This window comes from Eulemur rufifrons, chromosome 17 (assembly GCF_041146395.1).
Source record: "Eulemur rufifrons isolate Redbay chromosome 17, OSU_ERuf_1, whole genome shotgun sequence".
Taxonomy (NCBI): domain Eukaryota; kingdom Metazoa; phylum Chordata; class Mammalia; order Primates; family Lemuridae; genus Eulemur; species Eulemur rufifrons.
Window position 1 is genome coordinate 49,598,487 of NC_090999.1, and position 19,806 is coordinate 49,618,292.

At 38.7% G+C, this 19,806-nt stretch overlaps 1 non-coding gene across 1 annotated transcript; it reads left to right on the plus strand.

Annotated features, from left to right (window-relative positions):
• Positions 1-262: 262 nt before the first annotated feature.
• LOC138398493 (U6 spliceosomal RNA) lies at positions 263-366 on the plus strand. The gene has a single exon (XR_011235983.1). It is a non-coding gene; the product is annotated as a U6 spliceosomal RNA (small nuclear RNA).
• Positions 367-19,806: the final 19,440 nt, after the last annotated feature.

The following is a 19,806-nucleotide window of genomic DNA, read 5'->3' on the forward strand; positions in this document are numbered from 1 at the left end:
ACGTTTGTTTTTTTCTTTCCAGGTCACTGTCTTTCACTCAGTGTCTTGAAAACTGTTATATATATAACTATAATTATATATATATAGAGAGAGAGAGAGAGAGAGTCTGGTTTTTTTGTCGTTGTTGTTCTTGTTGTCATTGTTGTTTAAGATGGGAGGGTAAACCCAATTCAATCCTTGTTTTACCATCTTGACTGGAAGTAGAAGTCTATAGTGCTTTTTAAGGGTCATAAATTGTTTGTTAAACATTTTCTGGAATTATGTGCTCGCTTCAGCAGCACATATACTAAAAATTGTATACAGAGAAGATTAGCATGACCCCTGCACAAGAATGACATCTACATTTGTGAAGCATTCCATATAAAAAAAATTTCTGGAATTTTGGTCAATTGAGCAATATAGAGATAAGGCAAAACTAGTTTGGCAGTATGTCGTTATGTATAAAATCATATGACTAAACATGTCATGTCATTGAAGGTTTCTTATGGCACAGATGAAAATTCTTGCTTTCATTTACACTGTAGTATCAAATGATCATGACCCAGAGATTCACATTTCAGCCCCACTGTTGAACATCGATGCACATTTGTTAGACAATAATCTGGAGGATGTAGGTATTTGCAAAACTTCCATGTGATTCTGATGATTGTTCTGGCTGACTAAATCAGTACAGTGCAAATCAGAGTTCCTCAGTCTTAGCACTATCAGCATTTTAGGATGGATACTTTTTGTTGGGCCAAGGAGGGGGCTGTCCGGTGCTCTGAGGATGCATAGCAGCAACCTGGCCTCTACCCACTAGACGCCACCTCCTGCCCCCAGTTGTGACAACCAAAAACGTTTCCACAAATTGCCAAATATCTCCTGAAGGGCAATATTGCCTCAAGCTGAGAAACACTGGGGCAAATTAAATCTAGACCTTGAGCTACTGGAGAACAGAAACTGTATTTTATTCATTTCTGTATTCCCAGCACTCAGGAGAATGTATGCAATAACTGGCATACATTATATAACTGAAAAAATGAATGAGTAGTAGGAATGAATGAATGCCATCAGTCCTTGTCTTATAGAACAAGTGTTCTCCAACCTCACTGTTTTCTTAACTGATAGTAAAATTGTATGTATTTGTTGTGCATAATATAATGTTTTGATGTACAATATACATTGTGGATTGACTAAATCTAGCTAATTAACATATGCATTTACCAACATAGTTGGCATTTTTGTGGTAAGAACACAATATCTATTCTCTTACCATTTTTCAAGAATGCAATACATTGTTATTAACTATAGTCACCACATTATACAATAGATCTCTGGAACTTATTCCATCTAACAAGAAATTTTGTATCCTTTGACCAACATCTTTCCAATCCCCCAGACCTCACTATTCTTAATAATCACTGGAGTTCTTGTTAAAACACAGTTTCTCAACCCCACTCCCAGAGAGTCATTCTCTAGATAGGAAGTGGGACACAGGAATCTATATTTTAATAAGCACCACGGTGATTTCTCAACTAAAATCCAAGAAAGTCCTAAGTCAGACTACAGTGCTAAAAAGTGTTTATTCGAGGAAAAAATTGACACTTATTACCCTCACACCAATTACAGAGTCTCTAGCCATTTTTATCCACCTTGTTCAGTGAGCATGTGTAATTTCAGTGACAGGTAAACAAATATTTGACTCTTCTGCAGATCTAAGAATTTATATAAAAAAATATTCAGCTTAACCTGCAACTGTCCATTACAGTGTCATTTCCTATGGTGATGTTTACTTTGGGATAAAAATCAGCAGAATGTCAGTTGAGAATTCAATCTGGCATCTTTCAATAAGAGCTGTGGGTAGAACCATCGACCAGGGTCTGCAGTCAGAGCAAGCTCTTGAAGTGGGTCCCGTCTCTGCATCAATCACTGCCTTTCAGAACTTGATTGGATGGGGCCCTTCAATTCCAGAGGCAGATTTCAATTGCGGTGACCATGGACCCTGGTTTCTATGGTGATTACTTCACAGGGTCAGAGTGTTGGGGAAATCACTTTAAAGAGAAGGATTTAATTATTACCTATTTCTTTTAAAAAATTCCAAGTAACTAAAAAAAACCCTTTATTTCTTAATATATGCAACTGTCAAGGAACCACATGTAATCTTAGGAAAGGATATTTACATATTTTGGTTTGGTTTAATAATTTTCCAGCAAGACAGATTGCTTTGGTCAAAGGCTTGGTTTCCTTTATTCCTGTGAAGTTGTTTTTGGAAAAGTTTCTATCTGATTTGTCTAATGAGTAGGAATTGTTTGTCCACACACCCAAAAGATTTGGAAAGGAAAGGACCTACTGTTCACTTCACAGACTCACTGGTCACAGGACATTCTAAGAGTAACAGGTCAAGGATTCACAGAGGTAGATGCCATCTGGGAATTATTACCTTCGCAGTGAAAGGGACCTAAAGGAGTAAGTACCACTGACTTGCTCTAATAATCATGTCATCTACACTAAGAAAGAATGTGTTCTTGATACATATATGGCTCAGAGCCACCACTTCGCACAATTCTAAGAGGTACCCTCTGTGAGGTTGGCAGCAGTATTCTGACTGGCTCTCTCAGAACAGTCTAGCTTAGAAACAGACCTCCCTCTGGAGTGGAGACAGCCACTGAACCATTTGCTGGCTCCATTCGAGGACCTTTCCATGGGTGGTATTCAAAATACTTAACAATCAGTATGATAATATTAGGTTGGTGCAAAAGTATTTGCAGTATTAGGATCGTTGACATTTGCCATTGGAATACATTCTTAAATAAATGTGGTTATGTTATACATCATTTTAATGCACATTTCTTGCTTTATGTGTTTTTGCTAATGGCTTATTACTTGCTGTTTATTTGATATTTATGTTAGACTATGGAAATGATGTTAGACAAAAAGCAAATTTGAGCAATTTTCTTATTTGAGTTCAAAATGGGTAGTAAAGCAGTGGAGACAACTCGCAACATCAACAGCACATTTGGCCCAGGAACTGCTAAGGAGCCTACAGTGCAGTGGGGATTCAAGAAGTTTTGCAAAGGAGACAAGAGCCTTAAGGATGAGGAGCTCAGTGGCCGGCCATCGGAAGTTGACAATGACCAACTGAGAGAAATAGTGGAAGCTGATCCTTTTAAAACTACATGAGAAATTGCTGAAGAACTCAATGTTGACCATTCTACAGTCATTCAGCATTTGAAGCAAATTGGAAAGGTGAAAAAGCTCAATAAGTGGGTGCCTCATGAGCTGACCAAAAATAAAAAAAAATCATCGTTTTGAAGTGTCATCTTCTCTTATTGTACGCAACAACAATAAACCATTTCTCAAACCGATTGTGATGTGCCACAAAAAGTAGATTTTATATGACAACCTGCAAGGACCAGCTCAGTGGTTGGACCAAGAAGAAGCTGCAAAGCACTTCCCAAAGCCAAACTTGCACCAAAAAAAGGTCATGGTCACTATTTGGTGGTCTGCTGCCAGTTTGATCCACTACAGCTTTATGAATCCTGGCAAAACCATTACATTTGAGAAGTATGCTCAGCAAAGCAATGAGATGCACCAAAAACTGCAACGCCTGCAGCCAGCATTGGTCAACAGAAACGGCCCAATTCTTCTCCGCAGCAACGCCCAACCACACCTCGTACATCCAATGCTTCAAAAGTTGAAGGAATTGGGCTACAAAGTTTTTCCTTATCCACCATATTCACCTGACCTCTCGCCAACCCACTACCACTTCTTTGGCATCTCCACAACTTTTTGCAGGGAAAGCGCTTCCACAACCAGCCGGATGCAGAAAATCCTTTCCAACAGTTTGTTGAATCCCAAAGGACAGATTTTTATGCTACAGGATTAAACAAACTTATTTCTTGTTGGCAAAAATGTGTTGATTTGTAATGGTTCCTATTTTGATTAATAAAGATGTGTTTGAGCCTAGTTATAATGATTTAAAATTCACGGTCCAAAACCACTATTACTTTTGCACCAACCTAATATCAATGAATACATAAATCAAATATTTAAAAATTTTTCTTCTAAATTGACCTGTCCCTGGCTAATTAATGCCCTTGTTTAATTGGCCTGTCCCAGGCTAATTAATGCCCCTAAGTCACAATTTGGTGAAGGGACAGCATCAAACTCTTCCAAAAACTTCCCTGCTAAATTGATCATCATTTGGTCCCTGGCCCTGGATGCTTTGTTGTAGCCAGAGAGTCACTAGGCATGTTGCCTTCTCATCACAGCCAGGTACACACCGGATGCCAGTGCTTTTCACACAATCTAGACTCAGAGAACCTGTATCTCAGACCCTGCCAGTAACGGCCCCCACTTCCCAATCACCAACCCCTCTAACTGGGCTGCCACCTGACGATGCTGGCTGTTGCTGGGGCATCCGACAAGCACTGCATTCCTCCTTCTGCTGCAGGTACCTTGATCTACTCAGTGCCTGCCAGACCCAGTTACCTAACTCTGCACTTGGGCAGCATCATCAGTTGACTTGTAGTTTCAGTAAGTAGGAAATTGCACTTCTTGTTCAAAGTGCTGAATCCTCTCAAAGCATCTGCTGATCAAATAGCAATTGCATTCAGAAATTATCTAGCCCATAAAAGACTGCCTGAGATGTTAATATATTCCATGTCTCCGTTATTACCTAGGTCACACTGCAACAGGAGGCCCATTTGTTAATGGTCAGAGTGACATTCCATAACAATCAGATGAATTAATAAGTTGACATGAGAAATTTTATTATTAATTATATTCAATTCTTATTTCAGCTACTGTTATAGTCTTTACAACTGGTACTGAAAGGATTTAATAGTTTGGCAACTTCCCTAGGACCTTTCCCAAATACTGAGTTTCCAGCCTCCCAAAAGCTGACTTGAGTTCCCTGAGGTAGTACATAGACTCTGTCCTCCTGGCCCAGCCTGAGTAAGATGAAAGGCAGTTTAATCATTAGTTCCTAAGACACAAAGCAAATCTACTGAAATGGCAAGACTCAAAGTATATTTACTCAAAATATATTTGCCTCTGTTTTGTTGGTAACAGAGTCTTGCTCTGTTGCCCAGGCTAGAGTGCAGTGTGTCATCAGAGCTCAAACTCCTGAGCTCAAGCGATCCTCTGCCTCAGATTCCCAGGTAGCTATGACAACAGGCGTGTACCACCATGCCTGGCTGATCTTTAAATTTTTTTGTAGAGACAGGGTCTCTCTATGTTGCTCAGACTGGTCTTGATGTCCTGGCTTCAAGCGATCCTCCCACCTCAGCCTCCCAAAGAGCTGAGATTACAGGCTTAAGCCACTGTCACTGTGCCCAGCTGCTTCTGGTTTTGAAAGGACCCTTTTAAAATCTTTCCTTTTGAGTGAGATGGGGTATAAATACATATTATTAAATTATATAACTCATGAATATTCAAAGAGCACAGCTATTTTATTGTTATTGATTAACAGATACATGGAAGAAAATAATGTAATTTCGCTAGGGACAGGAACCAAATCTTAATATTTATTCCTCTTCCAGCACATATATAGGGCCCAGTACACTGAATATGTAAACCAAATGTTTAAATGAATGAATGAATGAAAGGTCCCTCCTTAAATTGCAAGTGAAGGAATTGAGGATTAGGGGAAAGTGCTCTATAGTGGGAATACATGGGTTTTGAAGGCAGGAAGACCTTGGCTGGAATCTGAAGTCTCTCTGGCATTTACCTATTAGGTAGCCTTGGGCTTGTCACTTAACTGCTATGGACCTTGGTTTCAAAATCTAGTAAATGAGTGTTGTGTAGTGGAAATAATATTTATATTGAAGAGTCTTCATTTAAATTATTAATAAGGTGCATGAAGCTCTAGGCACATAAGTGATAAAAATGTGTAAACTTTATTCATCACATTACTAGTCACTCACATCATTCACTGAAAATATTAATCTTAAAGGGTAATTGAACCTATCTTAGCATATAAAGGAAAATATTCTCAATATACCCTGAAGCAGTGGCAAAGAAAGTAAAATGGGAATTAAACCCTATTATATTTTGTATAAGTCTTGAGTTGCTTGTGAAATATCTATAAGAAATTTAAAGCTTTCTGGAAGGCATCTGAGACTACATCAATCATTGCTTCTTTGTGTTAGTAAAGAACCCTATAACAGCTCAGATAAATCACATCATCAAGTCAATATGCAGCTTTGCTTTGTAAATGTTCAGACAAGTACAGGGAAACTTCAATTAGGTCTCCTCTTTTCCAGAAGAAATAGCAGTATAGCACAAGATACTATATGAAGCTTCATTTCTCAAGGGTTCTCATTTTGGTGTTTCTAAAATGGTATTGGCTGTTTTTTTGTTTGTTTGCTTGCTTTTTTAGAAATTGCTTTATACAGGGCTAGACATTGCGGTCATCAGAGGAAATGGCCACACCTTGGAGAAAGAACTGGAACTGATGAGGCCCCAAGTCTACTGCCCCACCTTGGTCAGCATAGGCTCCTGTCCTGTCCTTCATTTCCTGATTTACTTTCAGCACTGAGGACTGGCTGTTCCCTATGCCATGGCTCAGTTCTTGAGCATTTGCTGTCCTAATCCTGGAGATGCAGCTCATGTCACCTCCATTGGGAGGCTGACCCTATCAAAGCATATCAGATGACCAAGCAGGAAAACTAGGGATTGTCATATTTGCATGCAGTTATTAGCTCTACTCAATAATGTTTTAGTGTGTAGAATGGAAAACGTTAAAATTAGATGGAATCTTAACCATTCCAATACCCTCCTTGTATAGATAAGAAACTGAGGCCTAGAGAATGGTAACTATTTATGGGGATCACATCAGTAGTGAGAAGTGTAGTCAATGCCCTGTCCAGGTCACATGGATAGATGCCTACTCTTCTATAGACTTCTACAACTTAAAGGGAACTGAGAAAGAAAAAATGGATATCACTGTTTAACTCATTGCTGCCAATTTCAAGCTACATATTCCCAAAAGAGATTAGAAATAGCAATGGCATCTTTTATACAAAGGACAGCATAAAAAGATAGGTATTTATACTTACAAATTTATTAATTTATAATAATCTATATACATCTACCTGCTTATAAAAAAATTAGCTGTTATGACTTTAACTTTTAACAATAAAACACACATAGTTAAAATGGCCATACTGCCCAAAGTGACTTACAGATTCAACGCCATTCCCATCAAAATACCAGTGTCTTATTTCACAGACCTAGAAAAAAATAATCCTAAGCTTCATCTAGAACCAAAAAAGACTCCAAATAGCCAAAGCAATCCTAAGCAAAAAGAGCAAATGTGGAGGCATCACATTTTCTGACTTCAAATTGTACTACCAGGCTATAGTAACCAAAACAGCATGGTACTGGTATAAAAGTAGAGACACAGACCAATGCAACAGAATAGAGAACCCAGAAATAAAACCATGTAGCTATGACCAACTGATCTTCAACAAAGCAGACAAAACATACACTGGGGAAAGGAAGCCCTATTCAATGAATAGTGCTGGGAAAATTGTATAACCACATGCAAAAGAATAAAACAGGACCCCTATCTCTTGATATATATATAAAACTTAATTCAAGATGGATAAAAGACTTAAATGTAAGGCATGAAACCATAAAAATTCTAGAAGAAAACGTAGGAAAAATTCTTATAGGGGAACTTATGATCTCAAAGGCAAATGCAGCAACAACAAAAATAAATAAATGAGACTTAATTAAATTAAAAACCTTCTGCACAGCAAGGGAAATAATCAACAGAATGAATAGACAACCTACAGAATGGGAAAAAATAGTCACAAACTATAAATTTGACAAAGGATTAATATCTGGAATCTACAAAGAACTCAAATCAGCAAGGAAAAAACGAATAATCCCATCAAAAAGTGGACAAAAGACATGAACAGAAGTTTTTCAAAAGAAGATAGACAAATGGCCAACAAACATATTAAAAAATGTTCAGTATCACAAATCATCAGGGAAATGCAAATTAAAACTGTAATGAGATACTACTTTACCCTTACTGGAATGGCCATTATTAAAAAGTCAAAAAACATTAGATGTTGCCATGGATGCAGAGAGAAAGAAATGCTTATACACTGTGTGGGACTACAAATCAGTACAACCTCTATGGAAAACAGTATGGGGATTCCTCAAAGAAATAAATGTAGACCTACCATTCAACCCAGCAATCCCACTGCTGGATATCTACCCAAAGGAAAAGAAGTCATTTTATAAAAAAGATACCTGCACTCAAATGTTATTGCAGCACAATTCACAATTGCAAAGATGTGAAATCAACCAAAGTGCCCATCAATTCATGAGTGGATAAAGAAAATGTGGTATATATACACCATGGAGTACTACTCAGCCATAAAAAGGAATGAAATAATGTCATTTGCAGCAACATGGATGGAACTGGAGACCATTATCCTAAGTGAATTATCTCAGGAATGAAAAACCAAATACCATACGTTCTCACTAATAAGTGGGAGCTAAACAATGGATATACATGGGTACAAAGAGATTTAAAGGACATTGGAAACCGGGGACGGAGAGTGGAAGGGGCAGTGAGGGATAAAAACTTACCTGTTGGGTACAAGGAACACTATTCTGGTGATGGGCACATCAAAAGCCCTGACTTAAGCATTACACAAGGTATCCATGTAATAAAAACATTTGTACCCCCTTAATATTTTGAAACAAAGAAAAAACAATAAAACACATATACAATAGAACAGTTTAAAAATAAAGATGAATAAATGAGATGTAGCATATCTCCTAAGGAACACAGGAGATAATTGAGTCAGGAAACTGGAATAAGATAATTACTATGAGTATTAAATTTAACTCTGAGATTCTTAGCAGCCAATACAAAAAGGAAAAATAATGGGTTAAAAAGATATCTGTTGTCTGTTTAAAGGAACCATTCCAGTTCTTCCAGTGAAAAAAACTGTTTCCTGGCACTTAATTATAAAAGGACTTTATTGCATGTGTTTTCCTTTAAAGGACACTGAATAATGCAACAGACAATGCCTTTGATACCATCATGTAGAATATGCAGAAATGGTCTTCCTATACCAAGTTAAAATATCCACTTGAGTAGAAGTACAATATTAAATTCTGTGAAGACATTTTTAATCACATGTGTAGGTTAGTATAAAGGAGCTGGCACAAAGAAAGCAAACCTGGAAAGGAAGAATGATGTGGTGGGGAGGTAACATTTTAGATCCTGGATCCTTCTTTTGTGGCTATCAGGATGAATATGAACATTTGCACACACTAAGTGTGGAAGTACAAGTCTCCCTCTGCAGCCTCTAGTAAGTTAGTGATGCTGAGAGCAACTGAGCCCTTATTTACAACTCTGCAACCTTGCAATGCTCACTACCCTGAGTGGTCGCAGGGATTTTGAATGCTACTCTTCTTGGCATGTTTACAAACTGAGAAGCTAGGGATACAGTACGGTTAACATCATCTGTTTCAGGAAGCAGGTGAAGTTGTGGTACCATAGCTTACCAAAATAGGTAAATTTCTACTTATCTCAATGTACGTGGTTAAAAATAACCATTGTCAAGCCTGAGGAACTGGAGTGTGGGGTACTGTGGGGCAGAGGAGCCAGTGAGTCAAGGTGGCTGGGAGGAGCAGAGGGGAGAGAGCAAGTCTAGTAAACAGCCTCTTTAAGCTTGTGCCAGGGTCGGATTCACAGGCCCACTGCTGTGGGGCTTCAGTAAGGCCCATGTTCTTATGTGCAACTACGTTAAAGTTATAAGTCCAGCTAGCCAATAATAGAAAAAATATGTTCTATCCTTCTACCTTCAGAATTCCCTAGAAGGTCAGCTTCAAATTTAGCACCTCAAATTCTGTGAGTCCCACAGGCAGCCCCATCTCTTCCCACCTTTGGCTTTATCTCTCATTGTAAAGGGCCTCATGCACAAGTGTTTGGACATCCTAGCCTGTATGTATAAGCTCCTGTTGCACTCTCTTAGACAGGCACACAGCTGCCCCATTGGGCCACCCCATGTCCCTGGGGTGCACAGAGCAGAGGCAGGGTTCACCCTAGAAAAGAAGGACCCAGGTAAGGGGACTGCGGAGGGCTTCAAAGCAAGCTCAGGACATTTGGGCAGGGAATTCTAAGATTGCAGATGTTTAGAGATGGGGCATGGGTTCCACATGACACACACATCTCATGAATAAGGGTGCAGCCAGAAGAGGGCCATGGTAGAGTCCTCTAGCCTTGGTCTAAAAGGGACTAAACACTGGTTGTAAGAACAATCCGATGCAATATTTGCCCACCAGCATCCCCTTCCACATCTCCATTGTGCACCCGAGTTGATTTAGCTGATCTGGCTCTCTGGTGAGGATCTTGTACTCTGTCATTACTCTACACTAGCCCTTCTAAAGCTGCACCATTAGTCAAAGATGACTTTGACATTATTCACAGATGGTGGAGCATGTAGCATGCTCCCCTACCGGCACTCCCCAAAAATCCAGAATGCTCCCCCTGCTCTGCCTTCTCACTCAAGGCAGCCCCCCTGGCTCCATCTGCCAGGTCCCTCACCCCAGTGTTTACTCAGGCTCTCATCTTACCTGTGTGACGAGCCACCCACCCATTTATGGCAGCACCAGTGCTGTCCATGTGCTGCTCCCATGGTCTTGTTACTTTGGATGCTATGGCAATCCTGACTACAGGCAGTCCCTTGTGTCTGCCTCATTTGGGTGCCTCTTAATGACACCCAAAAGATTTCTTCCCCTTGGGATTTTGCAATGGCAAAAAATGAATGAGTGAAGGGTGTGGGCTTTCAAACAGACCTGAATTTGAAACCCCAGATCTTCCACTTATTAGCTTTGTGAACCTCAGCAAGTTACACAGACTCCCTAAGCTTCAATTTCATCATCTAAAAAATGAAGAATACTCACTTTGTAGATTTACTGTAAGAATTAGATGAGCTAATGTATGTAAAATGCTTAGCTCACTGCCTGGCACATGGTAAATGTTTCATAAATGTCAAGGTCCTTGCTTCAAAAGTATTTTTAATAAGGTCATTGCCTCTGAAATCTATAGATGCTCCTCCTAAGTCTGGGTTCTCAGTTTAGCATTCAGAGCCCTTTGGCAGCTGCCTCTGTCCCCATCTCTTGTCTGTCCCTGAGATGACTTTGACTTTCTTGTTCCTGCCAAGTAATTTCCATACATCCCCACAAGTGACTCACACTTTCTGGCCTCCATGGCTCTGCTCCTATTATTCCAGCTGCAGTTCAGCCCCCGATCTGCTCTTTTCATTGGACCTCCTCTCTCCAATTCCAGGTCTTCATTTATCTCAAGCCCTACCTCAGTACTCACCTCTTCCAAAGAACCCATGCCAGACTTCTCTTTGCACTTTCCTTTCCCCATGTGGTAGATCGTGTTTGCAACAATAGCTGCAACTGACCTCTCTGATCCCACAACCTCTGTTGCAATGTGACCTTGACAACAGCTGAAATATATTTTTTCTCCCCAACCTGGATGGACTTTGTGACTGCTTTGACCAGTAGGATGTGGTCAGATGTGGCTTCCGGTATTTCTGAGCCCTGGCCTGAGGAGGACTGGCAGTGTCCATGTTATACCTTAAAATGTTTACTCTGGAAAAGGCAAACTTTGTTAAGCATCTGACTATCTCGAGACTGCCATGCCATAAAGAAGCCCAAGCTAGCCATGTGAAAAGCCTATTTAGGGAGAGAGGGGTGCCTGCCAGCCCCCAGCTGTGGTAGCCATCTGTGGTAGGCAGGCTCCAAGATGGCCTCAGTGATTCCCACCTCCTGGTATTTGCACTCTTGTCTAGTCTCCTTCTGTTATATTACAACATACAACCAGGATTGGACTGTATGACCAACAACATATGGCAGAAAAGTACTTGTTGGTATAGCACTACCAATATTAAGGTATAAAAAACTGTGGTCTCTCTCTCTCTCTCTCTCTTTCTCATCACTTGCTCTGGAAAAATCCAGCTGTCACTGTCATGAATGTTAAGTATTAATAAGTTGCCAAAAGTCACTAATAGCTAGTAACCCAGATTCAAGTTCAGGCTGCAGGATTTCAAAGCCCAGATGATTAACTACATGTTCTATCTCCTGATAAAATTCAGGAGGGCCCAAAATTTACTTCCTAGTGCTTAGAAATAATCCTCCAACCCCATTCCACCTCATACATGAGCTAATGCATATTTTATTTTCTAAGTGAAACGGCATTAGATTTATCATACTGCAAACTTCATTTAGTGAAGCCAAATGCCACAGAGTTGAATTATTTACTTTTATTGTTACCAGTGCTTGGCCCAAGAATCTGGTTTCATTTCTTTATGTACATCTGCAGGTCATGCCTTCTTCTGTAGTGTAAAACAAAACAAAGCCAAAAAAAGTAGGAAAAATAATTCAGTTAATAACATTGGTCAGTGCTCCTTCCTGACTTTTTTTATTTCTCCTCATATCATTTTTCTATGATGATATGCATTGAGTGAGTAAACTACAATCTTATGCCAAACAACACAAAAATTAATCTATTATGATCCAGGATGCTACTTTGGGGCTAAGATGTTTGTGCTCTTTTATGCTACTAATGTCATGGTTTGGTTGCTTTTAACTTTATTGTTTAAATCTATTTTATGTTTCTGTTTTTTCTTTCTTTCTTTCTCTCTCTTCTCCCTCCCTCCCCTCTTTTTCTTTTCTTTTTCTTTTTTTTTTTTTTTTTTTTGAGACAGAGTCTCCTGGGCTGGAGTGCAGTGGCATCATTATAGCTCACTACAACCTCAAACTCCTGGCCTCAAGCCATCCTCCTGCCTCAACCTCCTGAGTAGCTGGGACTTCAGGCATTTGCCACCATGACCAGCTAATTTTTCTATCTTTTATAGAGATGGGAGGCCTCGTTCCTTCTTAGGCTGGTCTCCAATCTCGGGCCTCAAGCAATCCCCCCACCTCAGCCTCCCAGAGTGCTGGGATTACAGGCATGAGCCACCACGCCTGTCTAGTTTATGTTAAGTGTGAGTGTTAATAGAATGGTAACTTGCTGTTGGCTTCTCAGTGGCTCCTATTTGCAAGGCCTCCTATGCTATGCTCTGTGGGGGCTAAAAGAAGCTATATTGACGAGTGATCTGGTCCTCAAAAAGCTTCAATCTAGTGGTGGTTAGTAAGTTTACCAGGCTCTCTGGGTGGGACAGGGGGAGGGGTAAAAAGGAATTCATTCATTCATTCATTCACCTTTGCAGGTGCTGTTCTAGGCATTTGGAGCTCACGAGTGAACAAAACAAACAATGAGAATGTGGGGCTTACCCCAATGGGAGGAGACAGACACTAAATAACAAGCTTAATGTATGAGAGTTATCTCCAGCTAGAAGGTGATACATATTTGCAAAAAATATATAGCAGGGTGAGGGGGAAGGGAGTGTCTTCTCTTTAGTGCCTTCTATAAGTCAGACACCTCACAGGCACTCTTGCTTATCAAAATAACCCAATCCTATAACTAGAAAAATAAGAAAATTTGAGTTCAGGGAAATTAAGACACTTTGATCTTTATAATTCAAAGGCCACCATATCAGTATACCATAGGATATCCGTTTAAAAATGCTAAAGTAAAGACACAGCACAGTTCAATGGAAGCAACTGAGAAAGCAGTGAATTCTGAAGGAGTTTACAGAAGGCTTCATGGTAGAGGTGGGATCTGAGTTGGGTCTTAAAAGAAGAGAGGGAGGATAATCGCAGAGGGAACTTAATACATGAGTATATATCTATTTCAAAACATTGACTATTCAGCTCAAACCCATATGAATGTATGAAGATTTTACTATCTGAAACATGAAACTTCAAAAGGTTTTCCTGCTGAATGGGAACTTATTTTCTAAATGCCAGCTGAACTTCACAGCACTTATAGCATTCAAATAAAATGCAAAGAACATAAAGCAGTGCTCTTATAATAAGGAACGGCCAAGTCAGCATTTTTAAAATTTAAAAAGCCTATGGCTCTGAGCCAGAAAGACTTCTCCCGAGAAGGACATGGCTGGGACCCATGCCCCGCCTAGGAGTGCACTCTCAGATGGCCTCTCACAGCAGTAGCTCCTGGACCTTAGGGAAGGTCTGCAGTATGACCTCCCTTGTTCCTTCAGTGTATGTTGCAGAGCTCGGCCAGTGGCTTCACCCATTGTGGAAATTGGAGCTATTTTTTTCAGGTCTGTCTTTATTAATTGTAATGTTTTGGCTATCTTCCAAACCATCTTCTGAACTGAGTGCTTATATGCATTTGCTGAAGAATGTGAATTGAATTTTTTCCACTATCTGACCCATGTGCTTCTTAAGTCTGATGGACTTTTTTTTCTAATGTTTCTAATAGTGGTTTTCTTTTTGTATGCTTTAATTGAAGTGTAATGTACATACAGAGAGGTACAAGAACCATAAGTGTACAGCTCGATGAACTTTCACAAAGTGAGCACACTTAGGTAACTGGCACCTAGATTAAGAAACAGAACCATTCCAGCATCTCAGAAGCCCTCTTATTGCTCCCCGGTCACTATTCCCCACCCTCGAGGGTAACTGTGATACACCTTTCAGCAATAGTGATTAGTTTCACCTGATTTGAACTCTACATAAATATTAATGGAATCATATTGTGACCCAGTAATGTATCATATAGTACAGCGGTCCCCAACCTTTTTGGCACTGGGGATGGGTTTCATGGAAGACAATTTTTCCTTGGGAACATGGGAGGGGAAATGGGAGCTCTGGCGCTGATGCAACTGATGGGGAGCAGCTGTAAATACAGATAAGGCTTTGCTCACCACCCACCCCATATCTCCTGCTGTGCAACACACACGCGCGCGCACACACACACACACACACACACTCTCACCCTCCATTCCTAACTTTCATGGAAGACAATTTTTCCATGGATTGGGGTGCAGGCAGCAGCAGCCCGGTGGAGCTCTGTGGCTGGCTTCCTAATAGGCCACCACAGCCCAGGGGCTGGGGACTGCAGATACAGTATACATACTATATAGGAGAGCTGGATACTTTCCAGACACCTCTCATGTATCATATAGTGTATATTCTGTCTTCTCTGGCCTCTTCCACTCAACATTATGTTTCTATATACAGTTGACAGTGGCTGCGTTTGTGCATTCTCAGGTTGTATAGTATATCCATAGTGTGAATAGGACACAAAGTATCTATCCATTCTGCTATTGATGGCATTTGGATTGTTCCCAGTTTGGGGAAAAAGCACTTAGTTAACTGCTTTAAATTCATGAAATTTATATGTGATTGATAAGAAAAAAATACTATGCTGTTAATGGATACTCTATCACTATAAGCAGAATTCTAACTTTAAAAAATTGTGCTAGCCAGTAAGCCCCTTGAAAACAAGGTCTAGATAGGAAAAATAAGTTCAAGAGTTCTATTGTACAACTTGGTAACTATGGTTAACAATATATTGTATTCTGGAAAAATGTTGAGAGTAGATGTAACTAGTCAAAAGTAACTATGTGAGGTAATTCATATATTAATTAGCTGTATTTAGTCATTCCACCATGTGGGGGTAGCCACCTAAGGTATTTGAAATAATGCCTGATACATAGTAAGCACTTAATCAGCCTTTGTTATAAAGTACTATCACTCATATTGTAGACTTCAGTTAAATGTTGCCCAAATCATTCAATTAATGTTCATAAAAATGTCTAGTGTTGAAAATATGCTGTAAACTGTATTATTTATTTGATTTCAACTCAGAGTGACCATCTTTTCTTTCATGAGTAAACACGTTAGAGAGGTTAAAGGGAAGTTCACTAACCCAGTGGGAAGACATCACTGGCATGTAGGAAAGAGAATGTATGGAAGAATCCTGTGAGTTATCTCTAGGGGATCTCCATTGTCAGAGCTTGGGGGATCATGAGCTGGATGAGATGAGCCCCAGATAATAATGGGTTCACCCACAAGGGCTGGAGAATACTGGAATACACATGGACAAAGCAGTATTCCTTTACTCATTTGTATATTAGTCACTCATCCATTTCTTGATTCCTCCCTTTTTTCTATAAAGGATCTACCACCTTAGTATTACTCACCCAATTCCTGATCAAAACCCTCCAGAGCATTAAAACTCTGGCATTAAAACCTGTTCATAAGCCCCATTCTCATCAATTACATTTTATTTGTATGCACTGGAATATAAGTGTCAATAGGAAGTGAACTATAACAATTGAGAATTGGACCAGATAATAGAGTAAAGCCAAGATGAATCTTTAATTTGGAAATATGTGATTTTCTTCCTGCTCAACAAATATAGATAAGTTACTTCTCTTAGGAAAAGCCAAACTGAGGAATGAAATCAAACTTCTCCACTATCATCTGGATTAAAAAATAGTAATAAACAGGCCATATCACAAAGGAAAGTTTTAATATATATGGCTGTATGCAAATTTAAAATGTTTATAGTTTTTAAAATTAAAAGCATAGTAAACATAAAGAAAAATCAAACAATGGAAATGTGTAGCAAATATAACAAACAGAAGGTATCTTTATAAAATATTCACACAAAACATGAAGAAAAAAAGGTAGACCTTAATATTTGATATGAATAAAAAATTCACAGAAGATACATATAACTGCTAAGCTAATATACAAAACAAATATTCAACTATACCAGTAATAAAGGAATGCTAATAAAAAGAAAAGAACTCAGGACCTTCAAACAGAATCCAACAGCACATCAAAAAGATAACACCATGATCAAGTGGGCTTTATTTCAGGGATGCAAGAATGGTTCAACATATGCAAATTAATAAATGTGATTCACCACATAAATAGAATTAAAAACAAAAATATGATTATCTCAGTAAATGCAGAAAAAGCATTTGATAAAATTTAGCATCCCTTCATGAGAAAAACTCTGAACAAACTTGGCATAGAAGGAACATATTTTAAAATAATAAAAGTCATATATGACAAACTCACAGCCAACATCATACTGAATGGGGAAAAGTTGAAAGCATTGCCCTTAAGAACTGGAACAAGACAAGGAAGCCTACTCTTACCTGTGCAACATAGCACTGGAAATTCTAGCCAGAGCTACTCAAAGGAAAAGAAATCATTACATCACAAAGATACCTACACTTACATGTTTATTGTAGCACTATTATAATAGCAAAGATATGGAATCAACGTAAGTGTCCACCAATGGATGATTGGATAAAGAAAATGTGTTGTATATGTACATGCCATGGAATACTACTCAGCTATAAAAAAAGAATGAAATCATGTCTTTTGCAGCAATATGGATAGAACTGGAGGCATTATCTTAAGTGAAATAACTCAAAAACTGCATGTTCTCACTCGTAAGTGGGAACTCAATAATGTGGACACATGGACATAGAGGGTGGAATAAAGCTGGGAGGCTGAGAGGGGGTGAGGGATGAGAAATTGCCTAATGGGTAAAATATACACTATTCAGATGATGGTTACACTAAAAGCCCAGACTTCACCACTACATAATATATCCATGTAACAAAACTGCATTTGTATGCCCTAAATCTATAAAAATTTTTAAAAAATATTTCCCTTGATTAAGTCAGCAAATGTGTTTAAATGATAAAACTCAGAGATATTGAAGGTGGAGGTGGTAAAGATGTAGATGAAAGACTAAAATGATACAATCCTTTGGTATTTAATTTAACAATATATGTCATATAGATGATTATGACTTTACATGCAATAATTCCATTTCTGGAAATCCATTTTAAGTGTTCAAAAATCTATAAAACCTAATGAACAAAAATATCTATCACAGCATTTCTTAAACTGTGAAACACTGTCAAAATTAGAAGACTAATTATATATTCCATTCCATACAGCAATAAAAAATAATGTTTACATAATTTGCAATACAACAGAAGAGGTCTGTGGTAATGTTAAGTGAGGGAAGCAGATCATAAAGTACAGCATGACTGCAATGATGTAAAAACCATGTTAAAAACTGACTTTGAAAAATCCATAAAAATCTAGATAACACAATAAAAAGACAAAATATATCAAAATAGCAAAAAAGCAGTTGTTTCTGTGTGGTAAGACTAGGAATAAGGTTTTCCTCCTTTCAATTTATCCATGATTGTATTAATCAAATGATCTGTAATAAGGATGTTTACCTTTTATATTAGAAAAAAATGGTAATTATAAAAGAAAACAGGAGGAAAGGAAAATGTGGGAACTTTCACTTGTTTAATTCTCTGCAGAGTAATGGATCAATTTATCTGCATTGTGGCCACCTGGGCAGTGTGTGGAGCATGCGTGTTAAATCCAGGTCACTGCTCAGTCAAGGTTTCCGTCTACTCCTGCATCTTGGCCTGTAAGACCAAGTCCTGACACCATCGGAGGCCATATTAAAAACTAAAAAGAAACCCCAAACCTTTGAGTGCTTGCTGTTTTGCAATCAAGTCTGAGAAATTTTTAAGATTCATTTTTCTGTGTAGCATCAAAACCCCTTAAGATTCTGAAGCCCCAAGGTGCCATGACTGCCAGGGACTTGAGACCTGGTACTGGGAAGAATATGTACTGTGTTTCATCCTTGCGAGCCCATCTGATGGCCAGGGCTATGAGCAGGGGATGTCACACATTACCTGTGCCCAACACATCATGCTGCTCACTTCTCAGACTCTGTAAGTGGGGTCCCAGCCAAGGTCTGTCCTCACCAACAGAGGTTCTTATTAAAACTGAATCCCTACAATTTCTATCCTTTGAAATCTGCTCTCTTCCAACAAAATCCAATTTGAAACTAGCTGTTACTTCAAAATAAAGTATAAGAAATAAATTCTGAGTACTACAATAAAGCTTATTAACCTTTCTTGGAGGGTTTTTATTTATATATTTGTATTAAATATTTATGTATGTATATATTTATATTCATACAAATTATATAATATATAATATGATACTATACTATTATAATAGTGTATGTCATGTTATGCTAATATTAAAATATTAGTCCCAGATTTTTTAAAAACTTGCAATGGAATTTCAGACGTTGTAATTAACCAATGGGAGAGAGAATTTAGGAGCCAGGACTTCCCACACATTCCATATCACACTCCATTGATTTATAGGCAAGCTTAACTTGCAAGTTGTACAAAATATCTTAATTCCAAATTTTTCAATATGGGCCAGAATAAGGAGTGGAACACTCAAGAATTTCGTACAAATATTGTGGATTCTAAAGTCCGTAACAAGCATCCATGCCTGAAGAAAGCTGACCTTTTTTGTTTCAAGTGTCATTTGTCTTTTTAGCTCAACCTTCAGGTCATGGGTCTCTGTCACACTGCTCAACAAAACTCCCCAACTCACACAAGCTCTGTGATACAGTGCTAGTCTTGGAATTGAAATCAGAGAGAGATATTTTCGGCCAGAATGCGCTAGCGCTCAGAACAACCGTCAGATACTTTGATTCCACGTGTCTGGAGTTACATATCATTCAGCTTTTAGTCGTGGACTGGGAGAAGTTAACTGATGAATGTGGGACACCGTGAAGTCGATCTGTTCTCATCTAAGCTAAACTAGTCAAAGATCAAGTGTGATCTTTTTATCATGGTCCATAATCATTTTGTAGGAAATAATTTTATGATGGTTTTGTCCTTTACAATAAAAAAAGGATTTTATCACTAGTTCTTGTTTGGAGCTATCATTTTGACAAAACACCTATGGTGTTTGTTTGGTTTGGTTTGGTTTGGTTTTTAGGCAATTCAGTTGTGCTTCCTTAATACTAATTCTCTATTAATTTTGAGACAAGCTTTGGGGAGGCAGTGT